Below are 16,516 nucleotides of genomic sequence, written 5' to 3' on the forward strand. Positions count from 1 at the left end.
CTGATTGGAAGCAATGAGAACACAGCATCACTTCCAGATATTCCTGCCAAAGGTGCCAAAACCTGACTCTCATCATAAGGAAGTGTTAGAAAAATACAAAATGAGGGGCATTCTACAGAATAACTGGCCTATACTTTTAAAAAGTGTCAGAGTCATAAAGTAAAGGAAAAGAGTTTTTTTCTATATTAAGGAAAACTACAGAGATATGGCAACTAAATGTAACTGGATCCTTTCTCTATAAAAACATGTTATTGAGACAATTGGCAAAACTTGTAGGGAATCTACAGATAAGATGGTAATAATGTGCCTATGTTAATTTCCTGATTTTGATGGTCTGGTGGCCATGCAGGAAAATGTTCTTATTTGTAGGAAATATGCACTGAGATATTCAGGGGTGTCTTAGTCCGTTTGGGCTGCTATAACAAAATGCCATTAGCTGGGTAATTTATAAACAACAAAAGCTCATTTCTCACATTTCTGGAGGATAAGAAGTCCAAGATCAAGGCACCAGCAGGTTCACCGTCTGGTGAGGGTTTGCCCTCTCTTCCAAGATGCCACCTTGCTCCCTGTCCTCACATGGCAGAGGGGATAAACACTGTGTCCTCACATGACAAAAGATGGCTGAGGAGCTCTCTTGAGCCTCTTTTCTAAGGGTACTAAGTCCATTCATGAGGGTGGAGTCCTCATGACTTAATCACTTCCCAAAGGCCCTACCTTTTACTACCATGACATTGGATATTAGGTGCTAACATATGGATTTGGGGAGGTACCAACATCCAAGCCATAACCAGGGACGATAAGGCAATATGCCAGCAATTTATTCACAGATGTTTCTGAAAAGAAGCTCTTTATCTCACACTTGTAACTTTTCTATCAGATGGAGATTGTTTCAAAAAAAATTGTAATTAATATTCAGGTATCATGGAGCAATTCATATCTGTTGCAAAACAGACAGCTAACATACACTGAAAGCTTGCTGTGTGCCAGACTGTTCTGAGTACTTTCCATGTTATAAACTGCTTTACTCTCATAACAACCAGATGAGGTATAACCTATACTTACCTTAATTTTGCAAATGAGAAAAAATGAGACGCAGAATTTTATTGACTTGTCTAAGGTTGCACAGCTCCTAAGTGCCTGGCTGGGGTTTGAACCCAGTCAGTCTGGTTCAAACTCCCTTGTTCCTAACTACCACATACTCTCTTCTGATACTTTTGTCCAGTCCAATGGCCTTATATATCATTGAAATATAGCTCAAGGACTCAAATTTATTTCTCCAGCTGGGACTTCCCCCATGAATTTCATGTCCATCTGTCTACTCAACAGCTCCATTTGTCTGCCCAATAATATCTCAAAGCTTACATCCCAAAATCTGGCCTTCTGCTTATCCCCCAAAACTCTGCTCCACCCACAGACTCCCCCATTTCGGCTGATAAGAACTCCATCTCTCCAGCTGATGAGCCAAAAACCTAGGAGGTGTGCTTGATTCCTCTCCTCTCTTATCCTGCACCCTTTATCTCAGGAAATTACATTAGCTTTAAAATATATTCAGAATCTGACTATTTCTCACTGTCCCCATTGCCAGATTTCACCCTTCATCCTCTTGTTCCTGGATTGCTGCCATTAGCCCCTCACTGGTCTCCCTACAGTCAGCAAAGGAATCCTTTCAAACAAAGGCCAGATCATGTCCCATCTCTTCTCAAAATCTTGCTACAGCTGCTCATCTCACTGCAAGTAAAAGCCAAAGTTCTTACGTTGGCCCTCACAGCCCCTCACCACCTGCTTACCCCAACCCCCTTTCCCTGCTCTATATTTCTTTCCATAGGCCTTATCACTTTCTAAAATACTATATCATTTACTTATTTACTTTATTTATTATTGTGTGTTGCCTGCCTCCCCAATTGGGATGTGTACTTCAGTTAATAAAGACAGTGAGTTTTGTCTCTCTTATTCACTCATGTATCCTAAGCACCAAGAATAGTTCTGGTACATACTGCATGCTCAATATTTGTTGAATGAATGAAGGACTACACCCTACAATCTTTCATATTGGGGTGAGAGAAGAAATGAAGAGAAGGATGAATAGAGAGCAGGAGACAGAGGGGGAGAAAGAAGAGAGAGCCCCTAGGTCTAGGGCTGCAGAGAACATTCCTTAGTCCTGCCAGCTCTAATAGCTGGTCCTATGATCTGTGGCTAGAAGTTATCACAATATTTATGAAAATCATTCTTTGGGAAGGTAGCAATGAACACTGGGTAGTAAGAAGGAGTTTGTGTGCTTGTTCTGGCCTCAAACCCAGGGCTGATCAATGTCTACCATTTCCCTGGCTCCTGAAAGATGCATTCTCTGATGTGGATCGTCACGTATCATTACCAGGTTCCAGGGAGGGAAGGTGAAGAAAGAACTGCCCTTTGCTTCACCTCTTCTGAGTAACAGGGTTGAAATTCTCTACCCTCTCTCTGGCTCCAAGCACTCTCCTGCCCTGCCCCTCCCTTCTTAGGATAAATCCAGTTATCAGAGCCTGAGGCCCCAGGCACCATGACTGGCCACATCCAGTCCACCCACATCACTGGCCCCTGGCCACCTTTACTGCCGACCCTACTTGTGGGACCCTCCTGTGTATAGGATAAAGCACACAGAACAAGGTGCTTGGAGGCTGAACCCAAAGGCTACTAACATGGCAGACCAAGACAAGAGGGAGAAAGGAAAAGCCTATACAAAATAACAACAACCTTCCCCAATTTCTATCCAAGTCAAGTTTACCCAACCCTGTTGAACAGTCTCCCTTTGTGTTCCTGTCCCTGTAGCCAGTTTATTGAACATGCTGGACTCAGTAGGGTTCAAGCAGAAAGCTGCTTCATTCTTCTTCACCACTGCCCTTTCAAATCTGCCAAATTATTCCTCCTAAGAGGCAGTAATGGTACCTATTACTCAGGTAATAAAAATTGCAATCTCTCATTCAATATGAGTGATAGTGGGCTTCTTGGCCATTTTCCACCTTGCTCTTCCATTCTTCTTTTCTCTCACTGACACCTCTGGAGCAGAGGAAAGGGGAAACTAAGGACTAAGGCTGGGGTGATTTATGACTTGCCCACATTCTTGCCACCTCATTAGGCCAAGGGCAGAATTTAAACCCAGATCCCCCTGACCAGAAGCAGAGGTCTTTCTGCTCCACTACAGCTATAACACATTTATCTCTTTCCCTCTCTATAACACACACTTGCCATAACACACTTATCTCTCTCCCTGTCTCTCTCTCTCTCTCTCACACACACACACACACACACACACACACGTGTGGGGAAGGCATTTAGGTCTTTCCTAGCTAGATATTCTGCTGCCAAAATAATGATGCCTGAATATTTGGTGAGAACAAAAGTGCTGCATACATAGGCATGTCAAAAGGAAGCCTAAAAATATTTAACAGACACAAAAAAATAGTTGGAATCCAGGTGTTCAGGGTGCTTTAGGGAAGTGTTGCTTCCCAGGATGATGGGAGACTACCAGATCAATGTTCACGAAACAGCACAGCTCAAATCAATTACATTACGTAGAAAATTGGACAGAAGAGGACTTGCTTCCTTACTGATAAGAGACCTAAGACTAAGGCTGACCTTGACCGGGGGATACAACCAGGGTGATTGAAAGAAATCCAACTCCAAGTGGAGCCAGGCTACATAGGACCTGGGGTGGAAGATAGATCCAAGGAGCAAGACAGAGGGATCTAGCTCCATTTCTAAGTCCTGGGCAAGGGAAATCTGTGTCACTGTGTTGTACACTGCAAACTGCTCAGCTACGTTGAGTAGTGAAGTAAAAAATGAAGTATTAATTTAGTGAAAGTACCCAGCATGGCCCTGAGAAAGTGCACTATTTTATTGGGAAAAAAATACTTTGGTAAATATTATAAGGTGCTCAGTATCATTAATAATCATTAATTGGGAAGAAACCCCAACTCCTGACTTCTCTTTGGGAGGGGAAAGGAGTGGAACATTGATCCAGTGTTTTGACTTTTTGGGGTGCTGCCAAAGGACTAGTTTCCATCTTGCCTGAATTTAAATGCTGACAGGAATGAGGGCCAGGTTTGAGGCCACTGAAAACGAAGATGATCAAGATGTCTTGGTCTAGCACCAAAATATGCAGTATCACAGACAAATAATAGGTGGAGCTATTGGTTTGTTCTAGCATGAGTCTGCAGCATCACAGACAGAAACTAGGTGGAACTTCAGTACCATGGCTTACTGCAGCACCAGCCAGCCCACAGCATCATAGGCAGACACTAGAGGGAGCGCTTGAATAGAAAAACCTCTTCCGTTGCGTGATTACACACATAAGCCCCAAAAGGGTGCATTCCCAGAGAAGGCTTGACAGGTCTCCAGATTCTCTAGCCAGGCTGATTGGAGAAAGTCCTCCCTGTAGAAAACCAGACCACAAAGACTGCACGGGGTAGCTGAATTTTCAAATGCCAAAGTACCAAGAGAAGATAAGAAGACATATAAAGGGACAGGAAAACATGGCCTATTCAAAGAAACACATTACATCTCTAGAAACTGACCCCAAAAAAATACACGAATTATCTGACCAAAAAAAATGCAAAATAATAATCATAAGAATGTTCAATGAATTAAAAGAGAGTACAGACAGATAACTAAATGAAATCAGGAAAACAATGGATAAACAAAAAGAAAATATCAAAAAAGAGATAGAAACTATGAAGAAGAACTACACAGAAATTCTGGAACTGCAGAATACAATAACCAAATTTAAAAATCCACTAGAGGGGCTTAGCAACAGATGTTACCAAGTAGAAGAAAGAATCAGCAAATTCAAAGACAGAGTTTTGAAATTACTTTGAGACAAAGGAGAAAAAAAGAACTAAGAAAAGTAAAAAGAGCATAAGAAACTTATGGGACACTATGTGTAACATTATGGAACAACCTACACACTATGAGAATCTAAGAAAGATAAGAAAAAGAGAAGGCACCACAGAGCCTTTTAAAAAAAATAATGGCTGGAAATTTTTCTAATCTGAGGGAAAAAGTAGACATACAAATTCAAAAAGCTCAACAAACTCCAACTAGGACAAATCTAACAGCATTTACACTAAGACACAATTAAACTGTCAAAAATAAAAAAGAGGCTGAAGTGGGAGGATCACTGGAGCCCAGGAATTTGTGGTTACAGCAAGATGTGATCACACCACTGCACTCCAGCCTGGGTGACAGAGGGAAACTTTGTTTAAAAAAAAAAATGACAGAGAATCTTGAAAGCAGCAAGAGAAAAGCAACTTGTCACATACGAAGGAGCTCCTATTAAATCATCAGCTAAAGTTTAAACAGAACTCTTGTAGGCTAGAAGGAGTGGGATGTGATGAGAGAAAAAATACCTGCCAACAAAGAATACTATATAGTACTAAACTGCCTTCAAAATGAAGGGGAAATGAAGACTTTCTTGGATAAATAAAACTGAGGGAATTCATCACCGTTAGACCTGCCCTGAAAGAAGTGCTGAAAGGAATCCTTCAAGTTGAAGTGAAAAGATGATGAACAGCAACACAAAGCCATACAAAGGTATAAATCTACCAGGTAAACGTAAACATAGAGACAAATATAAAATCTGGAAGTATTGTAACATAGGTGTATAAATCACTTTTGAATTTGGTATAGAATTTTAAAAGCAAAAGCATAGGAAGTAACTAAAAGTCTATGTTGATGAATACACAATATAAAAAGAGGTAATTTGTTTTATTACAGTAACACAAAGAGGGCAGAGATGCAAAGAAGTAGAGTTTTTATATGCAATTTAAGTTAAGTTGTTATCAGTTTAAAACATCTTGCTATAACTCTAAGTCTCTTTGTGTAGTTGCAATGGTGACGACAAATAAAATATGCATAGAATACCAATGCTCTTCAACTTATGATGGGGTAACATACCAATAAACCCATCAGAAGTCAAAAATAATGTAAGTCAAAATTGCATTTAATGCTGGCAACACAGCATACTGTCCCTGACTTATGTTCAACTTACAAATTTTCAACTCTACAATTATGTAAAAATAATACACATTCAGTAGAAACCATAACCCTGTTGCAAATCATAGGAACTTTTTATCTTATGCTGGGCTTACATTCAGGTACTGTCTGTATACACAAACAGAATTGAAAAGAGAATCAAAATATGTCAGTACAAAACATAAAAGAAGGCAGCAAAGGAGAAAAGGAGCAAAAACCACTGGACAAGACATATTAAAATATATTGAATGTATTATCCATATATATGGACAAGTAACAAAATGAAAATAGTAAGTCATTCTATGTCAGTAATTACTTTAAAGGCAAATAAATACCTCAGTTAAAAGAGATAAATGAGAAAACATAAAAACAATAGAGCAAGATGATAGAATAGAAGGCCCCACCAATCATCTCCCCCAGGAAGGACACTAATTTAACAACAATGTGCACACAAATAAAAGAGCCTTCATAAGAACTAAAAATCAAATGAACAGTTATAATACCTGGTTTTACTTCATATCACTGAAAGAGGCACTGAAGAGGTAGAAAAAAATAGTCTTGAATAGCCAACACCATCCCTCTCCTAACCCCTGGCAGCGGCAGCATGGTGTGGAGAGCATTTCTGTGCACCGGGGAAAGGGAGATCACAGCAGTTGTGAAGCATTGAACTCAGTGCTGCCCTATTATAAAAGAAAAAAAATTGGACCAAACTCAGCTATTACCCACACACAGAGGGAGCATTTAAACAGCCTTAGCCAGAGGGGAATTGCTAATCCAATCTCAGTGGTCTGAACTTCAGTTCCTGCAAGCCTTACCACTGTGGGCTAAAGTACTCTGGGGCTCTAAATAAACTTGAAAGGCAGTCTAGGCTCCAAGAGCTGCAACTCCTAGGCAAGTTCTAGTGCTGAACTGGACCCAGAGACAGTGGACTGAGGGAACATGCAACCTACTGAGACACCAGCCAGGGAAGCTAAGAAGGTGCTGGCATCACCCTTCCCCTAACCCCAGGCTGCACAGCTCACGAAAGAGGCCTCTTCCCTCCACTTGATGAGAGGAGAGGGAAGAATGAGGAGGACTTTGTCTTGCATCTTGGATGTTGGGAATAATGCTCAAAATCCTAAGGAAATTGAACACTCAAACAAGGATTCTTAGCAAAGCAATTTTACTTCTGCGCAGAGGGGTGCTTCTCCTTGGCCAGTCACCATGAGAGCACACTTGAACAAAGGGTCACAAGAGCCTTTATTCCTGATGCAAGTCCTGCCCCTGTACCCTTTCCCCATTGGCCATGGTCGGGCAGTACAATCTAAATTAATCCTGGTTGGCTAAACATTTGAACTTTTTTTCAGATGAGAAGGGTATGTAAGGAAGAGAGGCGAAAGGGGAAGGGGCATCTGCAATAAGCTAGAGAGCAAGTCTTCTTTCCAAATAAGGAAAGGAATGTGAGCTGGTACTGATAACACCTGGTACTGTGGCGTGTCTGGGCATGTAACAAAGGCAGAAAGGAAGAAAAAAGAGAAAAGTGAAAAAGGGGTGGGGGGTACTATGAATTAAAGAATAAAGGATTGATCAGGCTATTTGAAGAGAAACCTCATCATATCCCACATGGATATCAGCTCAACCACAGCAGGATAGGGCACCATGAGGCCCCTTTTCAGGTCCTAGCTCCAGGATGATATTTCTTGACACACTCTGGGCCACAAGGGAACCCACTGCCTTGAAGGGAGGAACCCAGTCCTGGAAGCATTCATCATCTGCTAACTAAAGAGACATTGTGCCCTGAATAACCAGCAGTAATACCCAGGTACTACGTTGAGGGACTTGGGTGAGACTTTCTGGCTTCAGGTGAGACTCAGCACATTCCCAATTGTGGTGGCTATGAGGCAAGTCTCCTTCCACTTGAGAAAAACAGAGGGAAAAAATATGAAGGACTTTGTCTTGCACGTTAGGTACCAGCACAGCCACAGTGGGGTGGAGCATTAAGTGGTTTTTTGGGGTCCCCAATTCCAGGACTTCGCTGGTGAATAGCATTTCTAGACCTGTCCTGGGCCAGAGGGAAGCCTACTGCCCTGAAGGGTGAGTTCCAGGCCAGGCAGCATTCACCACAAGCTGACTGAAGAGCCCTTGGGCCTTAAAGGAATATTGGTGGTAATCTGGCAGTACTCCCTATAGGTTTGTGGTGGTGGTGGTCATGGGGTGAGACTCCTCTGCATTTGGAAAAGAGAAAAGAGTGGGAAGAACTGGATCTTGTAGTTTGAGTGCCAGCTCAGCCACAGTACAATAGAACACCAGATAGATTTCTAAGTTTTTTTACTGTAGTTCTTGGCTCCCAGATGGCACCTCTGGACATGCCCGGAGCCCGAGGGGAACTTGCCATCTTGAAAGAAAGAACACAGGTCTGGCTGGCTTTGTCACCTTCTGATTATAGAGCCCCAAGGCATTGAGTGAACATAGGCCATAGCTAGGGAGTGGTTACAGCAGGCCTTGGGACTCAGTACTGTTCTGGCTTCAAGTCTGACCTAGCACAGTCCTAGTGGTGGTGGCTACAGGCTGCTGTGTAACTCCACTCCCAGCTCCAAGTGACCCAAAACAGATAGAGAGATGCCATTCATTCGGGAGAAAGTAAGGGAAGAGAACAATAGTCTCTGCCTGGTAATCCAGAGAACTCTTTTGGATCTTGTCCAAAAGAAGTCATCAAGACAGTATCTCTATGGGTCTGCAAGAACCAGAGTGTTACTGGGCTTGGAGTGCCTCTTAAAGCAGAAATAGATGAGATTACAACACCAAGTCTTTTTTAATATCTGGAAAGCCTTCCCAAGAAGGATGGATACAAACAAGCTCAGACTAAGAAGACTACAATAAATACCTAACTCTTTAATGCCCAGACACCGAAGATGCATTTACAGGCATCAACACCATCCAAGAGAACATGACCTCACCAAATGAATTAAACAAGAAATCTGGGACCAATCCTGGAAAAAGGAGATATGTGACCTTTCAGACAGATAATTCTAAATAGCTGTTTTGGGAAAACTCAAAGAAATTCAAGACAACACAGAGAAGGAGTGCAGAATTCTATCAATAAATTTAACAAGGTGACTGAAATAGTTAAAAAGAATCAAGTGGAAATCTGGAGCTCAAAAATGCCATTAGCATATTGAAGAATGCATCAGTGTCTTTTAATAGCAGAATTGATCAAGTAGAAGAAGAGTTAGTGAGCTTGAAGACAGACTATTTGAAAATACACAGTCAGAAGAGACAAAAAAAGAATGAAAAACAACATAGCATGCCTACATGCTCTAGAAAATAGCCTCCAAAAGGCAAATCTAAGAGTTATTGGCCTTAAAGAGGAGGTAGAGAAGGAGACGGGGTTGAAAGTTTTTTCAAAGGGATAATAAGAGAGAACACCCCAAACCTAGAGAAAGATATCAATATCCAAGCACAAGAAGGTTATAGAACACCAAGAAGATTTAACCCAAAGAAGAATACCTCAAGTCTTCTTTTAGTAATCATTTAATAATCAAACTCCCAAAGACATTTAATAATCAAACTTTATCTAAAGGTAAAGAAAGGATCCTAAAAGCAGCAAGAGAAAAGAAACAAATGACATTCAATAGACCGCCAATACGTCTGGTAGCAGATTTTTCAGGGGAAATCTAACAGGCTAGGAGACAGTAGCATGATATATTTAAAGTGCTGAAGGAAAAAAGGCTTTTACTCTAGAATAGTACATCTGGTGAAAATATCCTTCAAATATGAAGGAGAAATAAAGACTTTCCCAGACAAGCAGAAGCTGAAGGAATTCATCAACACCACACCTGTCCTACAAGAAATGCTACAGGAGTACTTCAATCAGAAAAAAAAAGAATGTTAATGAGCAGTGAGGAATCATCTGAAGGTACAAAACCCAGTGGTAATAGTAAGTACACAGAAAAACACTGAATATTATAACACTGTAACTGTGGTATATATGCTGCTCTGATATTGAGTAGAAAGACTAAATGGTGAACCAATCAAAAATAATAACTACAACAACTTTTCAAGACATGGTACAATAAATGTAGTTAGAAGCAACAAAAAGTTAAAAATAGGGTGGGGAGAAGTTAAGGCATAAAGTCTTGATTAATTTTCTTTCTGTTTGTTTATGCAAACAGTGCTGTTATCAGCTTTAAAATGGGTTACAAAATAGTATTTGCAAGCCTCGTGGAAACCTCAAACCAAAAAAACATACAACAGATACACAAAAAATAAAAAGCAAGAAACTAAACTATATAACCAGAAAAACTCATCTTCACAAAAAAAAAGGAAGGAAAGAAAGAAGAAAGAGAAAACTACAAAACAACGAAAAAACGCATAACGAAATGGCAGGAGTAAGTCCTTACTTATCAATAATAACATTGAATGTAAATGGACTAAAAACTCTCCTATCAAAAGATACAGAGTGGCTTAATGGATTCAAAAAAAAAAAAAAAAAAAACAAGGCCTGCCAGGCACAGTGGCTCATACCTGTAATCCCAGCACTTTTGGCCAGGCGTGGTGGCAGGCGCCTGTAATCCCAGCTACTCAGGAGGCTGAGGCAGGAGAATTGCTTGAACCTTGGAGGCGGAGGTTGCAGTGAGCCAAGATCATGCCACTGTACTCCAGCCTGGGTGACAGAGTGAGACAAAACCTAAAAAAAAAAAAAAAAAAAAAAAAAAAAAAGCCCAATAATTTCTTGGCTACAAGAAATCCATTTCACCTTTAAAGACACGTGTAGACTGAAAAGACAAAGCTCACTATGTGATGATAAAGGGGTCAATACAACAAAGAAGATATAACAATTTTAAATGTGTATACACCCAACACTGGTGCACCCAGATATATAAAGCAAATATTACTAAAGCTAAAGAGAGAGAAAGGCCCAATGCAATAATAGCTGAAGACATGAAAACCCCACTTTCAGCACTGGACAGATCTTCCAGACAAAAAATCAGCAATGAAACATTGGGCATAATGTACACTATAGATCCAATGGATCTAATAGATATTTACAGAACATTTTATCCAACAGCTGAAGAATACTCTTTTTTTTTTCTCAGCACATGGTTCATTCTCAAGAATAGACATGTAAGGTCACAAAACAAGTCTTAAAACATTCAAAAAATTGAAATAATATCAAGTATCTTCTCCGACCACAATGGAGTAAAACTAGAAATTAATAACAGAGGAATTTTGGAAACTATACAAATACTTGGAAGTTAAATAATGTGCTCCAGAATAATCAGTGGGTCAATGAAGAAATTAAGAAAGAAATTGAAAAATGTATTGAAAGAAATGATAATCAAAACACAACATACAAAAACTTTATATAGCAAAAGCAGTATTAAAGTTTATAGCTATTAGTGCCTACATCAAAAAAGAAGAAAAACTTCAAAAAAACAACCTAATGATGCATCTTAACTGAAAAAGAAAGAGCAAACCAAATTCAAAATTAGTAGAAGAAAAGAAATAATAAAGATCACAGCAGAGGTCGGGCGTGGTGGCTCACACCTGTAATCCCAGCACTTTGGGAGGCCAAGGCAAGCAGATCATCTGAAGTCAGGAGTTTGAGGCCAGCCTGGCCAACATGGTGAAACACCATCTCTACCAAAAATACAAAAATTAGCCGGACGTGGTGGTGGGTGCCTGTAATCCCAGCTACTCAGGAGGCTGAGGCAGGAGAATCGCTTGAACCCAGGAGGTGGAGGTTGCAGTGAGCCAAGATCACGCCACTGGACTCCAGCCTGGGCAACTGAGACAGACTCCGCCTCAAAAAAAAAAAAATCACAACAGAAATCAATGAAATGGAAATAAAACAGCACAAAGGACCAATGAAACAAAAAGTTGGCTTTTTGAAAAGTTAAACAAAATTTACAAACCTTTAGCCAGACTAAGAAAAAGAGCAAGAAGATCCAAATAAATAAAATCAGCAATGAAAAAAGAGACATCACAACTGATACTGCAGAAATTCCGAGCATCATTAGGGGCAACTTTATGCCAATAAACTGGAAAATCTAGAAAGAATAAACAAATTCCTAGACACATGCAACCTACCAAGACTGAACCATGAAGAAATCCAAAACCCGAACAGACCAACATTAAGTAACGACATTGAAGCTAAAATAAAAAGTCTCCCAGTAAAGAACCAGTGGCTTCACTGCTGAATTTTACCAATCATTTAAAGAAGAACTATTACCAATCCTACTCAAACTATTCCAAAAAATAGAGGAGGAGGGAATACTTCCAAACTCATTCTATGAGACCGATATTACCCTGATACCAAAACCACATACAAACACATAGGAAAAGGAAAACTACAGACCAATATCTCTAATGAATATTGTTGCAAACATTCCCAACAAAATATTAGTAAACTGAATTCAACAATACATTAAAAAGCTCATTCATCATGACCAAGTGGGATTTATTCCTGGGATGCAAGCATCAAGGATAGTTCACCATACACAAATCAATAAATGTGATACATTGTATCAACAGAATGAAGGACAAAAACCATATGACCATTTCAATTATGCTGAAAAAGGATTTGATAAAATTTGACATCCCTTCATGATAAAAAATCCTCAAAAAAACTGGATTTAGGAGGACTATACCTCAACATAGTAAAACCCACATATGACAAACGCACAGCTAGTATCGTACTGAATGAGGGAGACTGAAAGCCTATCCTCTAAGACCTGAAGCATGACAAGGATGCCCACTTTCACCACTGTTATTCAGTGTAGTAATGGAAGTCCTAGCTACAGCAATCAGAGAAGAGAAAGAAAAAAATGGCATCCAAATTGTAAAGGAAGAAGTCAGATTATCCTTGTTTGCAGATGATATGCTCTTATATTTGGAAAACCCTAAAGACTCCAAGAACAAGCAAAACTAATCCATGGTGATAGGAATCAGAGGTGGCTGCCTCTGGGGCCAGAGATTGAATGGAATGAAACAAGAAGGAACTTTCTACATTGGGGTGGTTATTACATAGATGTATATGGATGCAAAAGTCTAAAAATTCGCTGAACTGCACATTTAAATGTTTGTGCCTTTTTCTGTATGTAAGTCAGACCTCAATAAAAATTTTAAACAAAAACTCCAAAAAGCAAGCCATGGGATTTGACATGAAAAAGGAAAAGGGAGTAAGAAAGGCAAACCAAGCCACAAGGCAGGACAAATTGCCAATAGCAGAAAACCAAGTTCAAGGACCTTAGAGACTTTAGTATTGAGACACCAAATGCTTCCTCCTAAATGAAAAGAAGAGAATAAATGAGGCTGGATTACTTTTGTGTTAGGTCATAAAAAGCCATGCTTTGTTCTCATGGGACTTGTGGCATTTGGTGCTTACAGACCATCGGAAATCCTCACTGCTTTATCTCCCAAGTTCACTGGGAGCTCTTGGAAAATCAGGAATCTGAAAGACTCACAAAAACTGCCACTAATGATGCCAGCTGCCTGTGCTTTAGAGGTGATTTATAGAAGACAGGCAGCACTGCAAAACCTCACATTTGCATAAATTAAATCCACCAATTATCACGTATCTGCCCCCTCTTCATGGCTAGAGAAGCAAGCATGCCTCCCCTTTTACCTTCCAAATCTAAGCAAGAACCTCTCCTTGGTAGAACCTCTAGAATAATGATGGTAAACAGTTACAGAAAATGCAGTTCTCAGGCTTTTAGAACCTCCAAAAAAAGAGGAGAGCAGAGAAAAAGTGGAGATAGATGCTGATTGCAAAGACACCAGTGTTGCTCTTTTTAAGATTGGTATTTACTTGATTGCTGCTAAGGTTGAACGCTTTCCCTGTGCTTGCTTAGTATGTTTTCCATTTTATGATAAACAATGAAAAAGCTGTTGTTTTAACAAAGTTCCATTTTTGTAGTGGAAGGAAAAAAAGCTTTATAGGTAGACTTGTGTTCTATATATACCTCGGGTGCTCTTGTTGAGGATAACTTAACTCAGGCTAGTAATAGACACTGTAGTTCGTGTGATACCCAAGCACACTGACCAGGAGGAATGCCACTGTTCCTAGTTACTCAGCAATTACTGCAAGCCAGTGCTTCACCCGCAATCGCATTTCATGTGTTTTATACATGACGTGACAGATATAACATTTTTAACTATTTCCTTTTGCATTTTTCCACCTCCCGGTAGTTTAATTCCTTCCCTGGAAGCTCTTTTTTCCTATTCTAAGCTGGAGCGTGAGACTTGCTGTCTTGAGGAAGGGGCAGGAGGGATTCCATCTAGAACAAAGAAGGCCAGCTGTTAGGAAGAGGACTGAGATTAGGAAAGTCCCTACCAGAAGGAAAAGAAGGGGAACTCCTCCCGTTATGACTTGGTGAGGTAGTAAGAAAAAGAGGGAGAAGACAGGGGTTGAGATGCTGGAGTCCTGCCAACCCCACAGTCCTGAGGTCCAAATGCTGGGGTGGGGTGGGAATGGAGTTTAGGGATTCCTATGGCATAAGGGATCAGGGCCTGTCTTCCCAGGGTGTTCATAGTCCACGACATCACAAAGAAACCATATTCAACGTGGCTTCTGAGCACTAGATCAGAAACAGTAGAGGAATTGAATGTCTTCAAAAACTGGTGACTGTGGTTAACCCTAAGGAAAGTAATGTCTGGGAGCCCTATAAATGAGACACTAAGACCTCTGAATTTTGTGCTGTGTAGATGCCCATGGCAGATAAATCACAAAAATGTCCACAATTCTATACCCCCTCTTTGTATCCACACCTTTTGCAATTAGGCTTTGCCGTTCCTCCTAACAAGAGGCAAAGTCTATTTTCCATTCCTTGAATCTTGTCTGGTCTTGTAACTTGCTCTGGCCAAAAGAATATGGCAGAAGTTTCCTTGTACCTTGCACTGTCTCTCAAAACTGCCCCTTTCATGAGAACAAGACTAAGTTAGTCTCATCCTGGAGGATGAGAGACCACATAGAGGACCGCTGAGGTACCTGGGTTAACAATCAGTCAACTGCAGTAACAAAGCCACCTAGCCAACCTGCAGCTGACCTCAAGTTCATGAACATTCCCAGCCAAAATCTGCTGAGATGAGAAGACCCAACCACCAAACTGAGCCCAGACTGAATTGTCAACCCACAAAATCGTAAATTAACTAAACATTTAGTTTTTAAGCTTCTAAATTTTGGGGTGGTTTGTTATGCAGCAGTAGCCAACCAATACAATGCCTTGCCTATTAAAATAAAATTATTTGTAAGTAAAACTTTAGAAAAAAACAAATAGCTGAGAAAGAAATCTGCATAGATGAGCAGGTGATTCAGAAGTTCCCGTGTAAGAATGACATGGAAAGTACTGAGGGTCTGGTGGAATCATCTAGGCTTGTGGCCCTTTCAAAGAAGTTTCACTATATAGATCTCATTGGCAGGAGAACAAGTAGAGGGAGTAATGGAATTGAGCAGGGGTATCAATGCAAGACCTCAAAAGTCTAGAAAAGACCAGTCACAGACCCAGTGCAAAGTCCTTGGGGACCAGGCCAGACTAACCTCCTCATAGTAGACACCAGACCCCTGGGACCCAGGGGACATACTCAGATCCAAGGCCTGCCACCCTGTTGCTGGAGAATCTTCAGCTTCCTCTGCACCCAGAACCTTCTGAAGCATGAGGGAGGAAGTGAACTAATGAAAGGCTGAGTTGTTCTTGTATTTTTCCCTGAGTTAATTAAAAGACTGAGTGAACCTAAAAGACAATGGTGAAAGCCTATAGAGTGCTTACTCCACCCCACACATGCTACCTTATTTTTATTCCTGTTTTACAGATGAGGAAACCGAGGCATAAAGTGGTCAAATGATTGTCCTAAGGTCACACAGCCAGACTGAGTAAAGCCAAGATTTGAACCCAGACAATGTGGCTAAAGAGACTGCCTGGATTGCATGAATTGGCAAGATTAAGCTTTTCCTTCTTGATAGCCAGCACCAGGAGGCTCCTGAGGAAGTTCAGATCACTTACAGGAAACGAAGATGCCACAAACACAAATGTTTGCACAATCTGAGTATGTTTCACTTGGACCCCAGGAAACAGGCTGAGAGAGTTACACATGATTATACTTTTAGGAATTAGGCCTGTACCCTCCCTGCAGTGCTAAAAGGAGGCCCCCATGGGGCTAGCTTTATAATAAATCCTTCTTCTTAAGCAATGTCACCTCCTCTATTTTCTGCACATCATGAATAATAATGGTTAATATGTTTAGCATTTACATTGTTCTGTGCCCTCGCACACATTATTTCTCATAATCTCACCAAAACTTTTCTGAGGAGGGGATTGCTGTTGTTCCTGTGCTGCAAATGAAGAAACAAAAGGCTCAGAAATGGCAAGTGACTTTGAAATCTTGCACAGCCAAGAAGAGGAAGATCCAATGTTTGCTCCAAAGTCCACCTGATTCTAGAGTGCATTCTATAACCTCAGTGCCCACCTCCCTCCCGGGCACCTAGGATGGAGCCTATGGCAAGGGGCCATCAAGGTTATAGCACAGTGACTAC

This window comes from Pongo pygmaeus, chromosome 21 (assembly GCF_028885625.2).
Source record: "Pongo pygmaeus isolate AG05252 chromosome 21, NHGRI_mPonPyg2-v2.0_pri, whole genome shotgun sequence".
NCBI classification, from domain to species: Eukaryota; Metazoa; Chordata; class Mammalia; order Primates; family Hominidae; genus Pongo; species Pongo pygmaeus.